This window comes from Pocillopora verrucosa, chromosome 6 (genome assembly GCF_036669915.1).
Source record: "Pocillopora verrucosa isolate sample1 chromosome 6, ASM3666991v2, whole genome shotgun sequence".
Classification (NCBI taxonomy): domain Eukaryota; kingdom Metazoa; phylum Cnidaria; class Anthozoa; order Scleractinia; family Pocilloporidae; genus Pocillopora; species Pocillopora verrucosa.
The window spans coordinates 10723522-10743225 of record NC_089317.1 but is presented as its reverse complement, the minus strand read 5'-3'; the positions used below and the strand labels follow the sequence as shown (position 1 = coordinate 10743225).

Below are 19704 nucleotides of genomic sequence, written 5' to 3'. Positions count from 1 at the left end.
CTAAACGACTTTATAAAAATAGAGAAAATATATCTGTAAATTTTGTTACATTTGTGAAGAATTGGTATTTTAATGACAAACTCTCAGTTGCAGCCCACTTATGTAGGAATGTTTCCGGTTCCCGCACTTTTCGAATTGTGACTACACTGTGACGAGACATTCAATGTAAAAAATTTATTTAGGATGATTCAGTCAATCTTCTAGTATACACATCCTGATGGAGAAAAAGAAAAGAAAATGTGAAGTTAAAAGTAGAAAATTAAAACCTAACTTTTTTGACACTGGCAAACGTGAAATCAAACTTTCGCCGACGTAGCCATCGGTGGATATAGATTTCCAACGTCCATGTCTCTGAAAAAGTCCGTCTGGAACACCAGCATTAGCTGCAGCTGAAGCACCACCAGCTCTTAAGGAATGTGTATCAAAAGGAGAAATATCTGAATGAATAATTTAGCGGCTTGTGAACAGATACTGGTCCATGACCTAATTTGAACTTGTACAATGCCCCTGAAGACCTAGTGGCCTGCCTTGACAGGATTTTTTGTTGCGGCTTGTCGACGCCCAGCCGTCGCTTGGTTACCCATACGGAACATTTAAGTTTTTGTGCATGCGCGGTGGCGGACATCCTGGAACTGTGCCACGAGGCCACCGAGTTTAAACCTCTTTATCACGTTAATTTTTTCGATTTTCTCGGTCTCATGATGTTAGGTTAAACAATGTAAAATGTTGTGAGAGTTTTCTCAAAGCTTTCGTGACGGATTTTGGATGAAAGTTTCAAATTTCATATGTTAATCACCGTCCGCGGCAATACTTTTCAACCTCTCTTAAATAACGTCACGCCTAAAAATTTTTACAGAACGGGTAGGAATAGTAGATCTCTCTGAAATTACGACTTGGCTCCCTTTCCTAAGCTGATATGTCTTCCTTTTGTAAACATTAATAGTTACGTGGTCACTGTGAAAACTTATGTCTCCTTATTTATTATGAAGAACCTCCTCAGTTCGGAATAAACCAGCATAAGCCAAAATGAAAACACACATTTCGTAATTCAAGTAAATTATCTAGGTCATGTCTGGAGAAACTGGCTCTTTGTTATTATGAATTATAATAAAGTTCGGATATAACGCGCGCTGTCATTGACTGAAAGAGCGTGCTCTATGAGAGTATAGAGCATAGAGCTGAGCTAAAGCTGTCACGCTATCTGCCAAATTGTACTATGTTCGACCTTTTCCGGAACTTCTTTTTAGCTTTTTTCCGATAATTGAAAGTGAAATTTCGGAACAAGCAAGCCGGCAAGAAGCAACAGAATAACCAAACAAACGTTTGTACGCATACCAGGCGCCGTGATTTACGTTATTAAAACGTGAGCAGATACGAAAATCCTCAAAGGAAAAACAAAAAAGACATTCCGAGTTTTAAAGATTTTTAGGCTTAGTTAGATTGCAAGCTTACCTACGGTAATAAAATCAAACACAGCTAATACTCGTATAGTATATAAAGTTCAGTGTTCAAAAACAAAACAGAACAAAACAGAACAAAACAGAAATGATGAAAAATATAACCAAACTGGCATAACTGTTAAAATTCATACTAATCATGACGGTGTCTGAGCGAATATGATCATGCCGAAGTCCATCGCGGCTCGCTCATCATGGCGATCTCCGGTTATCATAGTAAAGCAAGCCTCAGAAACTACATCGGCCGCCCTTCGAGTGAAAAAATAAGAGCTTGAGACAAGCTTTGAATGTTTATTAACCGACGACCATTTCTGAAAGTTTATTTGTGCGTGGGAGCTGGGGTGACCGGAAACAGCAGATAGATTAACCGGAAACAATTGTGCTAACAGTAATGTTTCAAAATGGTCAAACAGTTAGGGTGCAAAGAAAGTCAGTTTTACAGCTTGCCCGTCGATTTCTCGATGAACATCACGTAATTTTCTCCAAAATCGTTTGTTAAGTTTTGTATGCTTTTTGCTAACCTGCCGTCAGCGGGCTTCTAAAAATAAAAACAATTTTTCAGTTCAGTTTATAACTGCGCTAAGTTTTTCGGGTTTTATTTTTCACGATTTTTTTTCCTGTTTCATTATTATTATTATTTTTATTTTGACGTTCATAGCTGGCATAAAATAACACTAGCACACTTTTTCTAAATATATAGGTTGTATGGCACAGGGTAAAATATGGACTGGACCATTTATTGGACCATTTTTTGGACCATTTTTTGGACCATTTTTTTGGACATTTTTTTGGACCATTTTTTTGGCACAGGGTAAAATATGGACTGGACCATTTATTGGACCATTTTTTGGACCATCTTTTGGACCATTTTTTGGACCACTTTTTGGACCATTTATTGGACCATTTTTTGGACCATCTTTTGGACCATTTTTTGGACCACTTTTTGGACCATTTTTTGGACCATTTTTTGGACCACTTTTTGGACTATTTTTTGGACCATTTTTTTGGGACCATTTTATAGGGGGGAAGCACACCATTAGTACTCAGGGAAGGGTGAGATGCAGTCTACTAGTACTGAGGGAGGAGTGGAAGGCAGAGTGTCATTACTCAGGGAGGGGCGAGAGAAGGAAGGTAATTACTAAACTTATCTATCTGGCATAGGGTAAAATATGGACTGGACTATTTTTTGGACCATTTTTTAGACCACTTTTTTAGACCATTTTGAAGGGGGGAACACACCATTAGTACTGAGGAAGTCTATCAGTACTGGGTGAGGGGTGGCAGGCAGAGTGTTATTACCTAGGGAGGGGCGAGAGACAGACTATTACTACGCAGGGAGGGGTGGGAGGTGATTGTAATAGTTAACACTTCTGGTTAATGGAGCTTTGGACTTTTTGCCGGCGGAAAATATCGGCAAGCAACAGTAGCCACCATAGTTCCACTTCGCAGGTCTCGTCGGTTTTTACGCAAGAAGTGATCGGCAGCGGCCCGGGCAAATTGGAAAACAAACGTACAGGAGTCGCGAGGAATTCCTGGTCGCTATTTCCGGTGTGGGTGATTAACTCCTTTGTTTGCGAAAAAGACGAAATCGATATTTGTGCTTTCCCATTTTGCAAGTACAGCAGTGTTTTTGGTCGATTCGAGAACACGGATTCCTCTCCGAAATCGTTCGCTAATGATTTTATATAGTAAAAGTATAAAGTTAAAAATTTGCGATAGCGCTTGTGAATTCTATATGCTGCGAAGTTAAGGGCTAAGGACAGGAAATTCCGTGATCTCGTTTGATAAGATCAATAACAAAAGAAAGATAGATAAATTTAGTAATTACATACTGAATACACAAAGGGAAACGTGAAGCAACTGATGGTGCACAAGTTGACTCAAAAGGCGCACGCATAACTCAACAGTGGAGGTCGTAAACGCAATATTTTCAATTACAATTAAAGTCCAGTGTTTACGTAGCAGTTTCGCTTCCGCATGACAAAAAAGTGAAAAAACGCCGCGGCCTAGTGCTAAAATTTAGACTTACAAAATTCAGTGGAAAATCCAATTAAAATAGTTTGTTCGATTGAGCAAAAGCTCCATCAACCGGTTTCCTGGAAAAACAGGTCAAGGATCAAGGACCAAGGACCAAGGACCAAGGACCAAGGACCAAGGACCAAGGACCAAGGACCAAGGACCAAGGACCAAGGACCAAGGACCAAGGACCAAGGACCAAGGACCAAGGACCAAGGACCAAGGACCAAGGACCAAGGACCAAGGACCAAGGACCAAGGACCAAGGATCAAGGATCAGTTCTAAATGAATCAAATAAATTAAATAATAGGCGTGATTGATTGCTCATCTACGTGACTCAGTCAAGATCTCCCGTATGTTAAAGCGAAAATAAGAGAGAAAACTAAATACTGAAAAAGCCACACCACTTTGTGGAGGTGTCAATTCTCGCCTACCGACTGTTAGGACTGCTATTGAAGACTCACAGCTACAGAGAGGGTTTACTTGTGCAAATGCTATATTCACATGAAATTTCTGAATTATCCCGAGTGTCGGTATGAGATTGCGTCTCTGACTTCCGGTGCACTTTCAAAACACGAAGCCGTTTTTGACGACTGCCGGAGTGAACAACAAATTTTCAGCTGCTTTAACTTCATCTCTTCAAAATTTTTACGGACCTCGTATCCTTAAAGGAAAAGCAGAATGCATCTGAAGAATCACTTGCTTAGAAGAAAACGTTTCAGTCGTTTTTACGACGGAATTTGACAAGAGACATGACTCGGAAAGTGATAAAATTGTATCGCTCCACTGAGTTGTTGTTGTGAGTCCCCTGGAGTATACATGGAGGCAACAAGTCGAACATCTCAAGAAAACACACTGGAGAACTGAATCAGTTCTTATTCTTACGTGATTTTTTTAAAAGAAAGTACCTGACGACTAACGAGGAAGAATTGTGTTTACTTTTTTTTTGTCACCAGAAAGCACAGCAGGCAGAAAATTTAGTCCCACACTTTTGATCACTTCCGACAGAATAAAGGACCTTGACGTTTGCCAATTCTCTGATTTTCGATAGCTTTAACAGGAGAACCGCACCAACGGTTAAGCATGGTGCGCAAAAGCAGAAGTGCTAAAAAATCTACAAGTATTTTCGCTGTCGCTAGCAGGAGATGACGACAAATCCATATTCACAGTATTTTCAGTAAACACAGTGCTCGGGTTAGAAAGATAATAGCCACAGAAATTGTTTCGAACCTCAGCGCTGCGAACAAATGACGTCACAGATTTTCACTAAGACATGCGAACGACTCGCAGCGGGTTGTCTGTTTGGTGTCTGTGAACTCGTGAACGTGACTTTTTTAACCACTTTTTCGCGAGCAGATGAAATATCCAGCTCAATGTCAAGGAGAAAACCTGGGAATTATATGATAGATCGACAAATGCTTGGGTGAAAATGCAACGAATTGGAAAATAATGGCGATTTTGTCGTCCATTGGCCGTGTCTACACATGTCTCTGTGCAGAAGAAAGATTTGTTTGAATGACAAAAAACAAGTTATCTTTTCATTTCTCTGGTAAAAGAATAAAATTACAGACGTTCGCTTCGACTATCAATTACAATCCCCGAGAACTACACTGGAATTGAGAATAGACAGTTTCTTATCTAACTTGCGATCAAGCGTAATTGGGGGTAGCGTGAAAGTCGGTGGATGGGGAAAGGGCTAAAAAACAACGCCTGTCTGTCAACAGAGAGAGATCTTGACTGAGTCACATAAATGAGAAATCAATCATGCCTATTAATTTATTTAATTTATTTTATTCATTTTGAACTGATCCTTGATCCTTGATCCTTGATCCTTGATCCTTGATCCTTGATCCTTGATCCTTGATCCTTGATCCTTGATCCTTGATCCTCGATCCTCGATCCTCGATCCTCGATCCTCGATCCTCGATCCTCGATCCTCGATCCTCGATCCTCGATCCTCGATCCTCGATCCTCGATCCTCGATCCTCGATCCTCGATCCTCGATCCTCGATCCTCGATCCTCGATCCTCGATCCTCGATCCTCGATCCTCGATCCTCGATCCTCGATCCTTGATCCTCGATCCTTGATCCTCGATCCTTGATCCTCGATCCTTGATCCTCGATCCTTGATCCTCGATGCGGTGATCCGGTGATCCGGTGATCCGGTGATCCGGTGATCCGGTGATCCGGTGATCCGGTGATCCGGTGATCCGGTGATCCGGTGATCCGGTGATCCGGTGATCCGGTGATCCTGTTTTTCCAGGAAACCCCATTAACCAGAAGTGTTAACTATTACAACCACCTCCCACCCCTCCCTGCGTAGTAATAGTCCGTCTCTCGCCCCTCCCTAGGTAATAACACTCTCACTACTGATAGACTTCATCCCACCGCTCCCTCAGTACTAATGGTGTGCTCCCCCATTCAAAATGGTCGCAAAAAAATGCTCCAAAAATAGTCCAGTCAATATTTTACCCTATGCCTAGGTTGTACCATACAATCAATCAAGCTACGCAAACGGAAATGTGAATGGAAACCACAACGGCATCTTGTACCGCATTCACTGGAAACCCCCGCGATTTTCACGCTAACACTTTTGTCATTATTGATTTACTGATTGGTAGGTATGCGGTTCGGATCAAAGCAGCCGTTGGTTGGAAGGAGACTAAAACGGCTGCGAAATGTTGCGGGTCCAGAAAAAACAAGATTTAGAAAACGAGCTATTCCAAATAATGTGTAGATGTGAACGCACTAGTTTTATCCTGCTGAGGTTTAAAAATCCCATTCTTTTATCCAGTCCTTTAAATATTTAAAATTATTTTGCATCGCCCCTTTCTCCCTACCCTCCTTACGTACTTTTGCTACACAGGCTACCTGTGGAGACTGCCTTGATTGCACAAACTTCAATCTGTGCCAGATTTCATTGGTACGTGTCAATGTCAAAATTAGGGGAGTTTAAAAGCTCTGTATCGTTAGAACTTTTTCCGTTTGTCGTTTTAAACTGTTGTCTACTTTTCGTGGTATCGTTCAGGCTTATTTTATATTGATCACCCGAGCCAAGCATCTCTGTTTTGGCTGAAAGAAACGACAAAGCCGGAGATAATTTTCCTACAAAAACCACATTAGGTTTGCGCCGTCTGTCTGGAAATAGTTATAATTATCTTTCCAGAATCTTGCTGCATGCTATAGCGGTCTACTGATACCTACAGGTGATAGCTCTGAAAGGTAAGCGGTCCTCTCTCTTTCTCTTTTCTTCTTCGAAGCAAACAACGCGATAAAAATTGAACTTGCATTACCAGACTGTTTGCGCAATTCAGCCTTGATCAAACATAACTAATAGTCAACTATGAGCATGACTTACGTGACTGTCACGGCCTGGCAATTCACACAATAAATGTTTCACTTTTCCCCTCAAATTTTCCTTTCCAAAAATAATCCAGCCCCATTTGCCCTAAAGATGCACCCAAATACATTTTACTCTTTATACCGCAGAACCTTGAATATAAAAAGGCCACTACAAAGACAAGAAGAGAAATAATACAGAACCTTTCAAATGACCCTCGAAGTAAAACCCAACAAGTCTGGACTCTAGAAAAGAAGAAGAAAAAAAAAACAAAAAAAAAATAGAGGAAAAGCACTAAGATGCCGGGCTTGTAGAAAAATACAAATTGAAGACGAAGTTACCGTCACCGTTAAAGGACTTTTATGTCCTTTATAAACAGAATTTCGTTCCAGAAGCAATGTTTTATTTTTGTCCGAAGCAACAATGCATAAACAAGATACCACATTGGACCAATTTAAAATCACCGGATAAAATCAGAGCTGACAGTTCATTTACAGACATTACAATAGCAGCTATCAAAGATAGTGGCTTGCCAATTTGCAATTCAGTTGACTGATAAATAAATCTTGAGATCGATGTGTTTGAATTTTTTGTTCATTTCCTTTTGCAAACAAAAATATTCTTTCGCAATGAAAAAATGAACAGTTACAAAATTTAAGCAATTACAATTTGAAATTTGTTATTAGCATATTACTTGTTATCAGGTCAAAATAAAAAAGGTTCAATTTTTACGATGAAAGTTCCATTTTTTGGACCCTGCGACAATTTTCTGAATCCGCGACCCGCTACAATTTACACGCGACCCGCGAAACGCGACAATTAGACACTCTTCATGCCTACTAGCCCGGAAAAATGTTTCCGCAAGCAGAAAAAAAAGAGCTTTTTTGCTCTCGGCGCTGCCACACTGTAGAATTTTTTCTAAGTCCACCGAAACACGTGAATGATCAACGTGCATAGTAGACATTTTAAATAAAGAAACACATTTTTTTTTTTGAGAAAAAAAAACGGCGTTGAAACCTTGAAACCAGAGTTCGCAATGGACCACTAAACGACAACGTCGACAACGCGAAAAGCTGCCAGTGAAAGCGCTTCCTTCTCCAATTTGCCGCCAAAAAAATTTCCCGCCGAGTATTTCTTAGCAGCTGACAGGAGAGATATTTATATTATTAAAGGGGATAAAAATTTGATAGCTTTCATCAGTTTGCTTCTCATTCAAAAGAAGTGCATTCAGAAGATCATTTTTCTGAAGAAAGTTTGGTTGAGAGTCGATTTTCAAAGTCAATTTTTAGTACAAGTGCCGAGCCACGCATCAGTGAACGAACTATGCAGATAAAAATTAAGCAAATTTGTGGTTCACCTTGTTACATGTAACAAAGGGTTTTACGTTTCAAAAGAACAAAAATGTTCGTTTCATTTAAGGCAGCTTTTCATCTGAAAGATTTTCGTGAGAGTGAAAACAATACGATGTGCACTATATATTTCAATCAAGAAACACTTACGTTGTCGGTGTTTAGAATTTACCATATTGAAACGCACGTGACCAATAAATAGACCAATAAATCTCTCACAGAATTTCAGGATCAAAACCTTTTGTTTACGTTCCTCACAAATGATTATGAAGAAAAATTAAGCCAAACAGCTTTCTCTGAATTAGTAAGAATTAGTCACGGCAACATTTACCTCCAAAGTTTTCTTCAATATCTGCTTATTTATTTTATGCACGGGATCTCAATATGTCTCGTCCGACATGTAATGCGATACTTGGCCTTGTTTAAGCAGATTTCACTTCGTCGGAGCTACTTTCGGTCCGAATAAATTTATTAGGAATTTGAAATTTTTGTCTTGCAGTACTTCTGTAATTTTAATTCTCTGAAAAACGTCCACTTGCTCTTCGGGCAAGTTAAGCACACAATTCACTAGCCCGATCGCAAAATCCACTAGCCCCGGGCTATCGGACACGACTTTCTTTGCACGGTGAACAGTGAAATACAGAACTTTCGTTAATCATGACTTTTTTTTATTCTTCTTCAGTCGTAAATTCACAAATAAAGTGAAGCGAAGTAAGTATCGGTAAAATGTTACGCGTTCGTTACAAGTGGTTGTCCCAACGAAAGCGTGGTTTTGCATCCAGTCTTAAGTTTGGTGACCCTATGAAGCGTGGAACGCATTCTCGTATTAAGGGGTGTCTCTAAACTGAAGACCGAAGACTTGAAAATCAATTAAATGAAATGTGCTGAAACGCTTTTTTCGACGCCAAAACAATGAAATCGACTAGGTCTTCGTTTTGAAGTTTTACCCGCCTCAAACTACAAAACGAAGACTTCGCAAAAATGCTTTATTTGACGCTAAAACATTGAAATCGATGGGGTCTCCGTGTTTTAGTTTTGCCCAAATCAAACTACAAAATGAAGATCCCCGCTAAAACGCTTTATTTGACGCTAAAACATTGAAATCGATGGAGTCTTCGTTTTGTATTTTCACCTGCCTCAAACTACAAAACGAAGACCCTCTCTAAATTGCCGGTGTCCATTTTGTAGAAATTACTGCCTCAAACTAATAAACGAATACGAAACAACTAGTTTCAGTTCAAGGGCTCTTGCATTACACAGGCCCAAAGGTTGACTTTAAAAAATTCTAATCTGGTTGTTGTTTTACCGTAAAATCTCTATTAAACCCCACCTCGCTATTAAGTCCCCCCCTCTCTGATAAGCTCCCCCTTTGGAAGTCGTTTTTTTGTAATAAGGCCCCCCCTTCTATTAACCCCCCCCCCCCCACCCCGTTTGGCGACATGAGATTTTGTAATTAGACCATTTTTTTTTCCCTAATACAAAATCCACTTCATGCGACCTAGTTGATTTGTTTTGAAACAAATATACATTAAAATACATAATAATGTTGGCTGCTCCATATTAAATAATTCGTTCCATTTAAAGTTTTACCGCAGTTGTTTGAGTTTGCACAAAACCATTTTAAGACGGAAACGGTGTTTTAAGATTTGAAATGAGCCCCCTCTCTTTTAAGGCCTGAAATTAAATAAGCTCCCCTGGGGGCTTAATAGAGCTTTTACGGTAATTCATCTTTAAAGCGTTATTGACTGGTAGTAGTGATATACAACCATAATGTCGCACTTGGCAGCTGTCATTTAACAGTTTTATTTACCAACAGCAGCGGGAAAAGAAGTTAACCATTGCAATGTGCCAGTTCTGTATTGGAAGAGCCTGCCTAAATATTTCTTTCGAATTGAGACATTAATTTTCAGATTTGAAACAACCTTAAGCGACAGAGTTTATTGCTCAAAAATTATTGTCGCAACAACGAATATAATGTAGCGGTAAACATAGACTTGTGCCAGGATAACTTTGATGTACCTTTATGGAATAGAAAAGGTTTGTAGAACGTACTGTGATGTTACCTTGGTCAGTTTATTTTCTGTAGTACACTGATTCTGAGTGTACATTTTGACAAACAATCCTTTCACCGATTTGTTGCTTGATATGTGAAAATCCATTTGTTCCATCCACTTATAATCGCGATCAAGCCATTTCACACGTTTGTGCTCCATCATTACCGGCTCAAGGTTAAGTTGGAAGTTAATAAAATAACTCAAATTCCATAAGTATATGTCACCTTACGGTTACCGCCCCGGGCCGGCCGGCCGGCACGAACATGAACTAGTCCAGTATAATAGCAAGAAAAATCGGGAAAACTAAAAACAAGGAACAACTCTTACGTTTAACTTTCGTGATAACAAGTTTAACCTATGAGGAATTCACTGCATGGGGTTGCTACATGTGGTGCAGTTAAACAAAACTCAAATAGCGATAGTTAATTCTAAAGCTAAACTTGCAAGCAGTCATGTCCACATAATTCAATTTAAATATTAATACGAAGTTTACATGCTCTCGAAAGTAATCTGCGTATGTATAATTGGTTGAAAAAACTTGAGCCATTTTCTCATCCAATTAGAAGCAAGACCAAAACGCTAGTTACGCGCGCTAATTTTTCTGCGTTTGGTGCCGTTTGCATGTAATTACTTTAAATTCTGATGGGTCCACTAGGCCGCCTTCGCTCATGATTTTACAACACTAAATTCAGAACTGTTGTAGGGAAATTGAGGCACAAGTACTGAAAACGTCTGTTCACAAATAGGAACGTTGTCTCACGTTTTATTCGAATGTCAGCCCAAACTCGCTTGTGAGATGCTTCTTCTGTGAATCTTGAAGGCTATCTTTAACATCATTAGGAATTTCCACGTAGACAACCGAAAAAAAGGAAATCTGTTGGTTAGACACTTCTTCGTCGCAAGGTAGTATCAATCGTAGACCAATCACCATTGACGGGAAACATCCACCGTTCCTTGTGTGAAAATATAAGATCAAAGGGGATTACCTTCTTTCAGTGACAAAAGTCCAAATGGCATGACTTGCAGCTCTTTGCTCCGTCTGTGAGGAACATCAAGATAAATGGATTCTCGTTGTGGAAAATCTTGGTGTAAATTGGGTTTGTGTTTGCTTGCTCCTCTTCCTAGCGGGTGATTGTGCCTGTAGGGGATGTTTCCTTACCTCTCGCTGGTCGATACGGATATTTGTTTTTGTCACCCTTTTTCCCTGCTATCTCCTTCCTAACCTCGTATTCGGCAAGCGCCGTCTTTTTTTTTTTAATTTTTTTTTTATACATATTATACTTACACGTGTACTTACACTATATTTACTTCTTACACGATGCTTACACTACATTAACTTGCACTACTTACAATACATGTATTACAATACAATTACACTAGTCAAATTGAATTACAGTTAATCTATTTACGTTATTGTTTGCATGCTAATTTTTGAGTCACTAATAAGAATTTTGTTTGTTAACTATATTACATAGGGTATTAATTTTCTAGAATTTAATAGATTATTAAATAAATAGATAGCGAAAAGAAACAAATCAAAATACAAAAGTTGAGAAGAAAAAGGACACAATACAATTAAAGACAGAAAAAATTTCCATTTGTTCCTGAATTCCTTCTCCTTATTACAAGTGACGGCAACATATTGTTCCAGATTAATTTTTTCGCGCACAAGTGAGGCAAAATCATCGAATTCGTCCGTTATGGTATTTAAAGCGTTAACATATAAGAAATATTTACCCAAAATAATGAAATGGTTGAGGGCTAAACAGTAGGTGTGACAGCGAATAATTCCGAACATAACCTCTAGTTCTGACAGCAGCAGTTTCGTATTACTAGAGATTGAGTACCACTCCTGGAATCTATTTCAAAAACAACTTGCGTGCATGCAGTTTATAAACAAATGCCACAGGGTCTGACACTCAGAAGGACAAAAGGGACAGAAGGGCGAGGCAACTTTTTTCATTTTGTGTAACAAGCTATTCGTTGGTAAGATTCGATTTTGTATTGGAACATCGTCGATTTCATTTCTCTCGTGGCTTTGAATGGTAGGAGGTAGATTTTAGTCAAGTCACTTTTCTCGACGCCAGACGCTAAAAGTTTTTTCTCAGAATTTGGTAGAGGTAGATCTTCAAGGTTAAGCAGCATGCTGTATATTGTCTTGCATGACAGTGAACAGATTGAGGTTGGAGGCGTAACTTTGGAACCTTCTTGCAATACTTTCTTCCAATTTTGGAGAATAGAAGAAAGAATGCTATAATATTATAAAAAGTTACATTTTACATTGAATTTATTGCAAAAAGAATTAAATGGAAGGAAATGGCCCTAACAGGAGTCAAAAAGGTCCGAGATTTGTTCTATTCCTGCTTGATACCAAAGAGGAAAGAATACCATTATCCTATTCACAGTTAAAAATCGGTTATTCCAGATTGGCTGTGAGAGAACCTCATTTTTTACTTTAAGGTGTGGCCTTAAAGTAAAAAATGAGGTTTTAAGATGGTTGTCTAGGTCAAGGAGATTATAATCATAATTTATTTGAACAGTTGTGTACCGCCAACATCGGCTAGGAGCGATTTTGGTATGTACTGCCATGGAGCATACGAGTTAGAGCATAACCGTTTCACCCAATTTAACTTAAGTGCTTTGTCGAAGAGAGAAAAATCCTTCATGTCCAAGCCACCAGCTGTTTTTTTCTTGATAAGGGTAGTCTTTTTTATTTTGGCGGGTTTGTGATTCCAAATAAAGTCGAACTTCTTTACTGAAGTCTTTAGGGGTGTTCATGACGCTGCAGATAAAGATCATTTTTAAAAGTACTAATGTTTAAATTATGGAGGGGTCTCTTTGGGACCACGTATTTAATGTGTCCTTTAAAGATCCTAATTTGTTAAAAAAAATTTTTCTTTTCAGACACTTCTAGATCATATGTAAAATGCACCCCAAGCGCGTAAAATGGTTCGCCACTCATTTGGAGATCAAGTATGGTATCTTTTATGTGGTGCATAGAGCCAAGCCATAGCATTTCAGATCGAAAAGCAATAATAAATCAAAAAATTTTGACGCTTAGTGGACATCAGAAATAAGTACAGTTGTGTCATCTGCATATTGCGAAAGTGTAACCTCATTATGTTCATCTATCGTAATACCTTTTATTTCTTTTGAGCGTTTAATGCTTTGCGCAAGTAACTCAATAGCAATAACGAATAGTGTGCCGGAAAGTGGGCAACCTTGACGCACCCCGAATTCTAGATGAAAATGTTTTGAGGCGTATCCGTTATTCAAAACGCAACTACAAATATCTGTCTAGAACCCTTTTATCCATTTCGGAGGTCAAGACCGAAATTAAATGTTTCGAGGTATTTATGAATAAAATTCCACTCAATCGAATCAGAAGCTTTCTCGAAATCTAAAAACACGGCTACCACTGGAATGTTCTTCTCTTTAGTGAAATGTATTGTGTCTGCTGTTAACCTGATACTTTCTCCAATGAACCTTCCTTTAACATATCCAGATTGGCAGGGATGAGTTAAGTTCGGTAAGATCTTCTCCAAGCGCAGAGCAATGGTCTTCGTTGCTATTTTATGGTCTACATTCAGTAAAGATACAGGTCGCCAATTTTTTAAATATTCGTTATTCTTCTTTTTCTTCGGAATTAAGGAAATAATCCCTTGGCGTTGAGAGATAGACAGAGTTCCGTTTTGAAAGGCGTAATTTAAGCTACTTACCATAAATGAACCGAGCAAGTTCCAAAAATAGCGGTAGAATTCAGGCGTTAGCCCATCCGTGCCAGGAGTTTTGTTGTTTTCCATAGTTATTAACACAAGCTCACACTCATGAACAGACATGACACCTTTACACGTTTTCGCGATTTCTTCTGATAATGCATTTTCTGTTTCAAAGAACTCACTAAAAGTTAGGCAGTTGGGGTCCATATGTCTCCTCCAGGATGTCCTTCGAGTTTGTGATTTTATCACCATCGTTATTAACTAAGGACGTGATATGTTTCTTTTTTTGGTTTCTTTTTTCTAAGATATAAAATATCTACTATTCCTCCCACCATGCTCGTACCAACGCGTTCTACTGCGCACGATTATTCCTCGTGTTCTGATAATCGCAATTTTAGAAAGCTTGGATTTTATTCTCTCCAGTTTGGTCTTAGGAGAATCTCGGTATGATGTCTGGAGTTTGGTCTGCAATCTCATCATTTCCGACAAAAGAATTGATTCTTCGTCACCTTTTCGTTTAGCTCTCTTCTTTGAAAAAGCTATTGTAAAGGCACGAAATTCCATTTTAATCCTTTCCCAATATAACCCTTTGTCGTTGACTTGTTCATTCTTTTTTGTAAACATTGGAATTTTAAATGTTAACAGTTCCACGAAATTAGTATCTGACAACAAGGAGTTGTTAAACTTCCAGAACTCTGGTCCTCGATGGAGCTCACTTTCCTTAAAAGACACGGAGAGATCGACGGCGGAGTGATCTGAATAAATGTTTGGAAGTATTTTTCACTCCTTTACATGATCTTTTAGCTGCTTTGAAATAAAGAAGTAGTCAAGCCTACACTGTATTTTCATTGACAGGTTAGCCCATGTAAAGCCAGGTTTATCTGGATTCTTGAAACACCAGGAATCAAGTAAATTGTGTGTTTTGATTAACGATTGAAGCTCGTTGAGAGAAGCTTTTTTGCTGTCAATCAGTCTGCCACCTTTTTTGTCTAAAGTGCTAATTGTGCAGTTAAAATCACCTCCCAACACTAGGTTGTCATTGGCGTAAGGGATTAGAAATTCTTTTGAAACGTCCCTGAGGAAAACAACTTGTTGGGTTGCATCATTCGGTGCGTAAATTTTTACCAAAACTATTTTGGTACCATCAGTAATAGTCTCGGCTAAAATACATCTGCCAAATTTATTTGCAGTAATTTTTTCGAAGTCAACGTCAAGACGTGGTTTAAATAAAATCATAACTCCTCTACTATGAGAGGAGCCGTGGCTGGACACGATTTAGCTTCCCCATTCTGTTTCGCATCTTTTGACAGATTCTGGCGAGGAATAAGTTTCTTGCAAGAAAATTATATCCGATTGCTGCTGATGCAACCAACGAAAAACTTGTCTTCGCTTTCTGGAACTGTTTAGCCCTCTAATCAGTTTATACATTTAGTTTCTAATCAAAAGATAGACGGGGTATCCAAGAAATAACGAAAATAGTTGTCCTAGAAATATGCTCACAGTGCGGTTGATATTTACGACAAGGCTTGATTTTTATTACCTCGTTAACATCAAAACAAAATTGATCAACATAATAGAAGAGAAAGCTAAATCGAGAACACATGCGGGAATACATACAGAAACACATAACTATTACAGACTTGCCTGAAGCTTTTTGCGGCATTTTGACTGGATATAGAGAGTGGATGATTCCGTATAACAAAAAAGAAAATAAACTAAACTACGGTTTAGCTATAATTTTAGCTTAATTGTCCAATAAACGCCCATAGAAAGAAAATTGTGATGTTTCTTCGTCACGGCACAGAGCACCGTCGATGATCAGCTTTTCGACGTTAAAGTATGCCTTATTCTCGCGCCTAACCGCCTTTAGTATCGGATATAACATCTTTCTTACCTCGTCGACCTCTTTAGGAAAATCGTCGGATATCCCAAATCCGGTACCTCTTTGGAGATTTTGATGATGGATTTGATAAAAAATTTATCTTGAAATTCCGTCAGCCTAACTATAATCGGTCGTGGTTGAAGACTTCGGCCATTTGATTGTGAACGGCGCGGCGTAATTCTGTGAACTCTGTCAAAATGAATGTTTTCTTCGTCGAATGGAAGGATCTTTAGCTTCGTACGCATGAATTCTCTTAGGGCGAGTTCAGTGACACTGTTTGTTTCGTTTTCAAGTTCCTTTATTCCAAAGAATTTCATATTTCCTCTACGATTGTGACATTCCAGTTTAACATGTCGGCGATGTAGCTCTTTGAGTTCGCGCTCGATGCATTCACTGGAGGTGTTGGCTGCTTTTTGCTTGAAATTGACATCATCAACAATGGCTTTTAGGTTCTATCTTTGCTTGCGAATTCTCCAAGCTCGTCTGTAGGGCTTTGTTTTCTTCTTCAAGAAGAGTAACCCTCTTTTTATAAGTTTCCAACTCGGGAAGTGTAGCCAATAGCGTGTTGGGTTTCTCTTCAATAACGGAGAGCCTCGAGTTTGTTGTTTTGAACTACTTTTTGCATCGGACGCGTCTTCTTCATCCGTTTGAGAGCTACCCCCCCTTGCTCGTTTCCTGTCTTTTTCTGCAGCTCCCTTTTTCTTCATTGTATGGTTCGTCAGGCATTTCAAATGGATAATATTTTAACCACCGCTGGGGCTGCGAAACTGAAAAGATACTACGAGCACATTTTCGGCGTAACCGCCATCTTTCGTGCCTAGTTCCAGTTTTCTGAAAGCGCTGTCTTGCTATAGCCTTCTATTGATTTCTTTCTGATAAAATTCAGATGGACACAGAGAATATAAATCAATGCTGCTACGGCTAAGGAATGTTTGCAAATGCTGTCGTGCTCGTACCTTCCACACACACAAGTCGCATGATCGCTGAACACACAAACCTGTACGGTTCCGTTCTTTGAGCTGGCGCTTGCAACTTCAAATTGGACAGCACCGCCGCTTTCTAGACTTGCCTTTCCCTGAATGGCTGTAGGGTGGTTTAGGAGATACAGGACTTCCTTTTTCAAGTCTGCATTTTCTTCGGAATAACCGTGATTAATGACCAGTTCTTCAACGATATCTGTATCTAACGACCGAAATTCTGTTGTTTCGTCGGCACGTGTGAAGATTCAAACAACGGCCAGGGCACATCTTTCTGTTTGAAGATGTCATTTACCGGATGCTTCCGAATGCCGGGGACGTAATCTTTCCTCATCTCGGGTGTCCATTCGAACCACATGTCAGCTGGCACTTGTAGATATCTGGCATGATCTGCAAGGACGTACTCGTCAATGACTGCGATGGTAGAGTGCATCTCTTCCATTTGGCGCGCATGAACAACCTCAAACTCGTTTTGCGTAAACTGAATCTTGTTCAGCTGCGAGACACAAGTGTTTTTTTTGTAGAAATTTTCTATTGCAGATTTCATGACGTTGTTCATGGACTTTGAATAGTTAGTCATTCATCATCACCAACCACCATTCCCGTCTTCTTTCGAACTTTCTCCATCATGTGGCTCGCCATCATTTCTGAACGTTCTTAGGACTATACGTCTCATCTGGTGTCTTCAACACCTCCCTCTCCCTATCTTCAATCTTACTCTTTGATGACTCCAAACAGTCACATAAATCATCCTGATAAACAGTATCCAGTATACTTTGCTGCTTTCCTGGAATTCCAAAAACTTGATGCAAGAAGAAACGCTGTTCCTTTTTATGGCGAACACCGATTTCCCTGAGCTTTTCCTTGCAATTGTTTTCGAAAAGCTTAAAGCAGCGTAAGCTCCTGCTGTTCTTTAGCTCGTCTTCAAAGGCCTGTTGAAGGTTTTCTTTCCCATCAGTGATGAACCCTTTCGCCATTGACAGCCCCTTGCATTTGGATGCACATGTCGCGGCAAGAGTTCTATAGGCATCATAGGTCTTCTAATGGTGAATCGTCGTAGGGCCTAAAAAAACAGGGTTTTCGTCCGCCCTTTATGACTTCAACAAAAGAATCTTGAAAACAACTGGAGTAACCTCAAATTGTCCCATTTGGAATGTTGGATCAACACTGAAAGGATGGGAAATTACGTCTAATGAGGTGAATTTTACCAGGGCAGAGCACATACTGTATGTACCAAGCACCCACCGATCTTCAGGGAAGTCTGAGTGGTGAAGGATGAGATCTTCCTTGTCTCGAGAATACTTTTAAAGGTCTTCAACGTCATCATTTACAACAGAACTGCTTGACCTCGACTCAGCGTTGTATATCTGCTGCTTTCCACGCGGTAGGTCAGACACGGAAGAAGGCCCAAAAACACCATCTGCCTTTTTCCTTAGATCACTGTAAACTCCTTGGGCTCCTTTCTTCTTTATGCTATCTTTCATTGCTGTGAGCATACTTTTCTTTACAGGGTAGAATGACCTAGGATTTGTGAATCTTGAATTACCGCGCCTCTGCACCTCTACAGAATCAACTCGTCCTTCTTCGTTGCTGACGTGGTATTGCAAACTACAAACGTCATCAACTAGGTTGCCTTTCACGTCCTTCAGTAAAAACATTGATCGCACATAGGATGGTGCAGCTTTATTCCTCCCAGAGTTTTGGATCAAATGATAAGTGTTCCTGGACGTTAGAGGAGCTTTCTTCTTTTGTAGCAGTGTCTAGGAGCCGTTATCCATTTCAATGGTCCAAAAAAACTGCGCAACGGAGGACGCCATCGTAGACTCCATTCATGTCCGCTTTTAGGTCTTCCCAATTTTCGAACCATTCACATTGATCAGAAAGGAAGCGTTCTCTCTGATCTTCAAAGGTTGACGGCTGGATTTAGCGTACGTGTGACTATATTTGGTGATGATCTGTATAGCGTGGTCAACAGTGTATCTTTCTGGCCTTCCTTTCTCGAACAGTGGAATCCTTCTGTCGTCGTTCCAGCATTCCTCATTCTGCGAATGTGTAAATAAATAACATCAAAAGTTATTCAATTTATCATTTTTCTCGGAAAACCTTCTTAGTCGCAGGATGTTTAGCTGAAGTATAATCGATTCAACTCAACAACAAAGTATTTCGTTTACAATATGGTCATTTCTTGCTTTCAGAGCAGTGTGGAAAACTTGAAATGGTAAAATAAGTTCACCAGTGTATTTGTTTTCAATTCTCTGGAATGTGATAGTATCGTTTTTGTTCCCAGTACCGCCGGTTTGTTCCGCTTGAAAGGAGTGTACCTGAAGTGTATTATTTTTACACACCCTGCTAGAGGCAGAAGATGAGCTCTTGTCGTTTGAGTCTGAATCAGAAGCCTGATGTATGCCAGCAACATAATCATTTCGAGATGCCGTGTTATTGTCAGAATCAGACGTGACCATACCAGCCATATCGTCAGATTTTCCCTACGAGTGAATCGGAAGGAAAATACATTGTTTACCTGACGGCTTATTTTATAGCAGAGTTTTGTTGAGACAGAAAGATTTGGAGAAAAAAAAGCATCTTTGCATCTTTGGCACCTCTCTGAACACAAGTCGTCTCTCTGTCTAGGAAATTATTCTTCGTGCCAGGTAACCAAATTTTCTACCTAACTCTAATCCTAAATATAAATCTTTCCCTAACATTTGGCGACTGTGTGTGTGGTTTAATTTATGCCTCAAAGCCACCACTCGTTGTTGGTGCACGGTTGTCTAGAGTTACCCACCCCTCTATGGATTTACGGTCATACTATAAATCTCCTGAAACAATGAAACTCAAATGGTACCTTTGATGTTTCCGAACTTCTTTGATTGTTCCTCTTGACCTCGTCCTTTTTTCTGTACTTGCCCT

At 39.5% G+C, this 19704-nt stretch overlaps 1 pseudogene; it reads left to right on the top strand.

Annotated features, from left to right (window-relative positions):
* Positions 1-19704, top strand: part of LOC136281855 (uncharacterized) — a 418311-nt pseudogene that overhangs the window by 78173 nt on the left and 320434 nt on the right.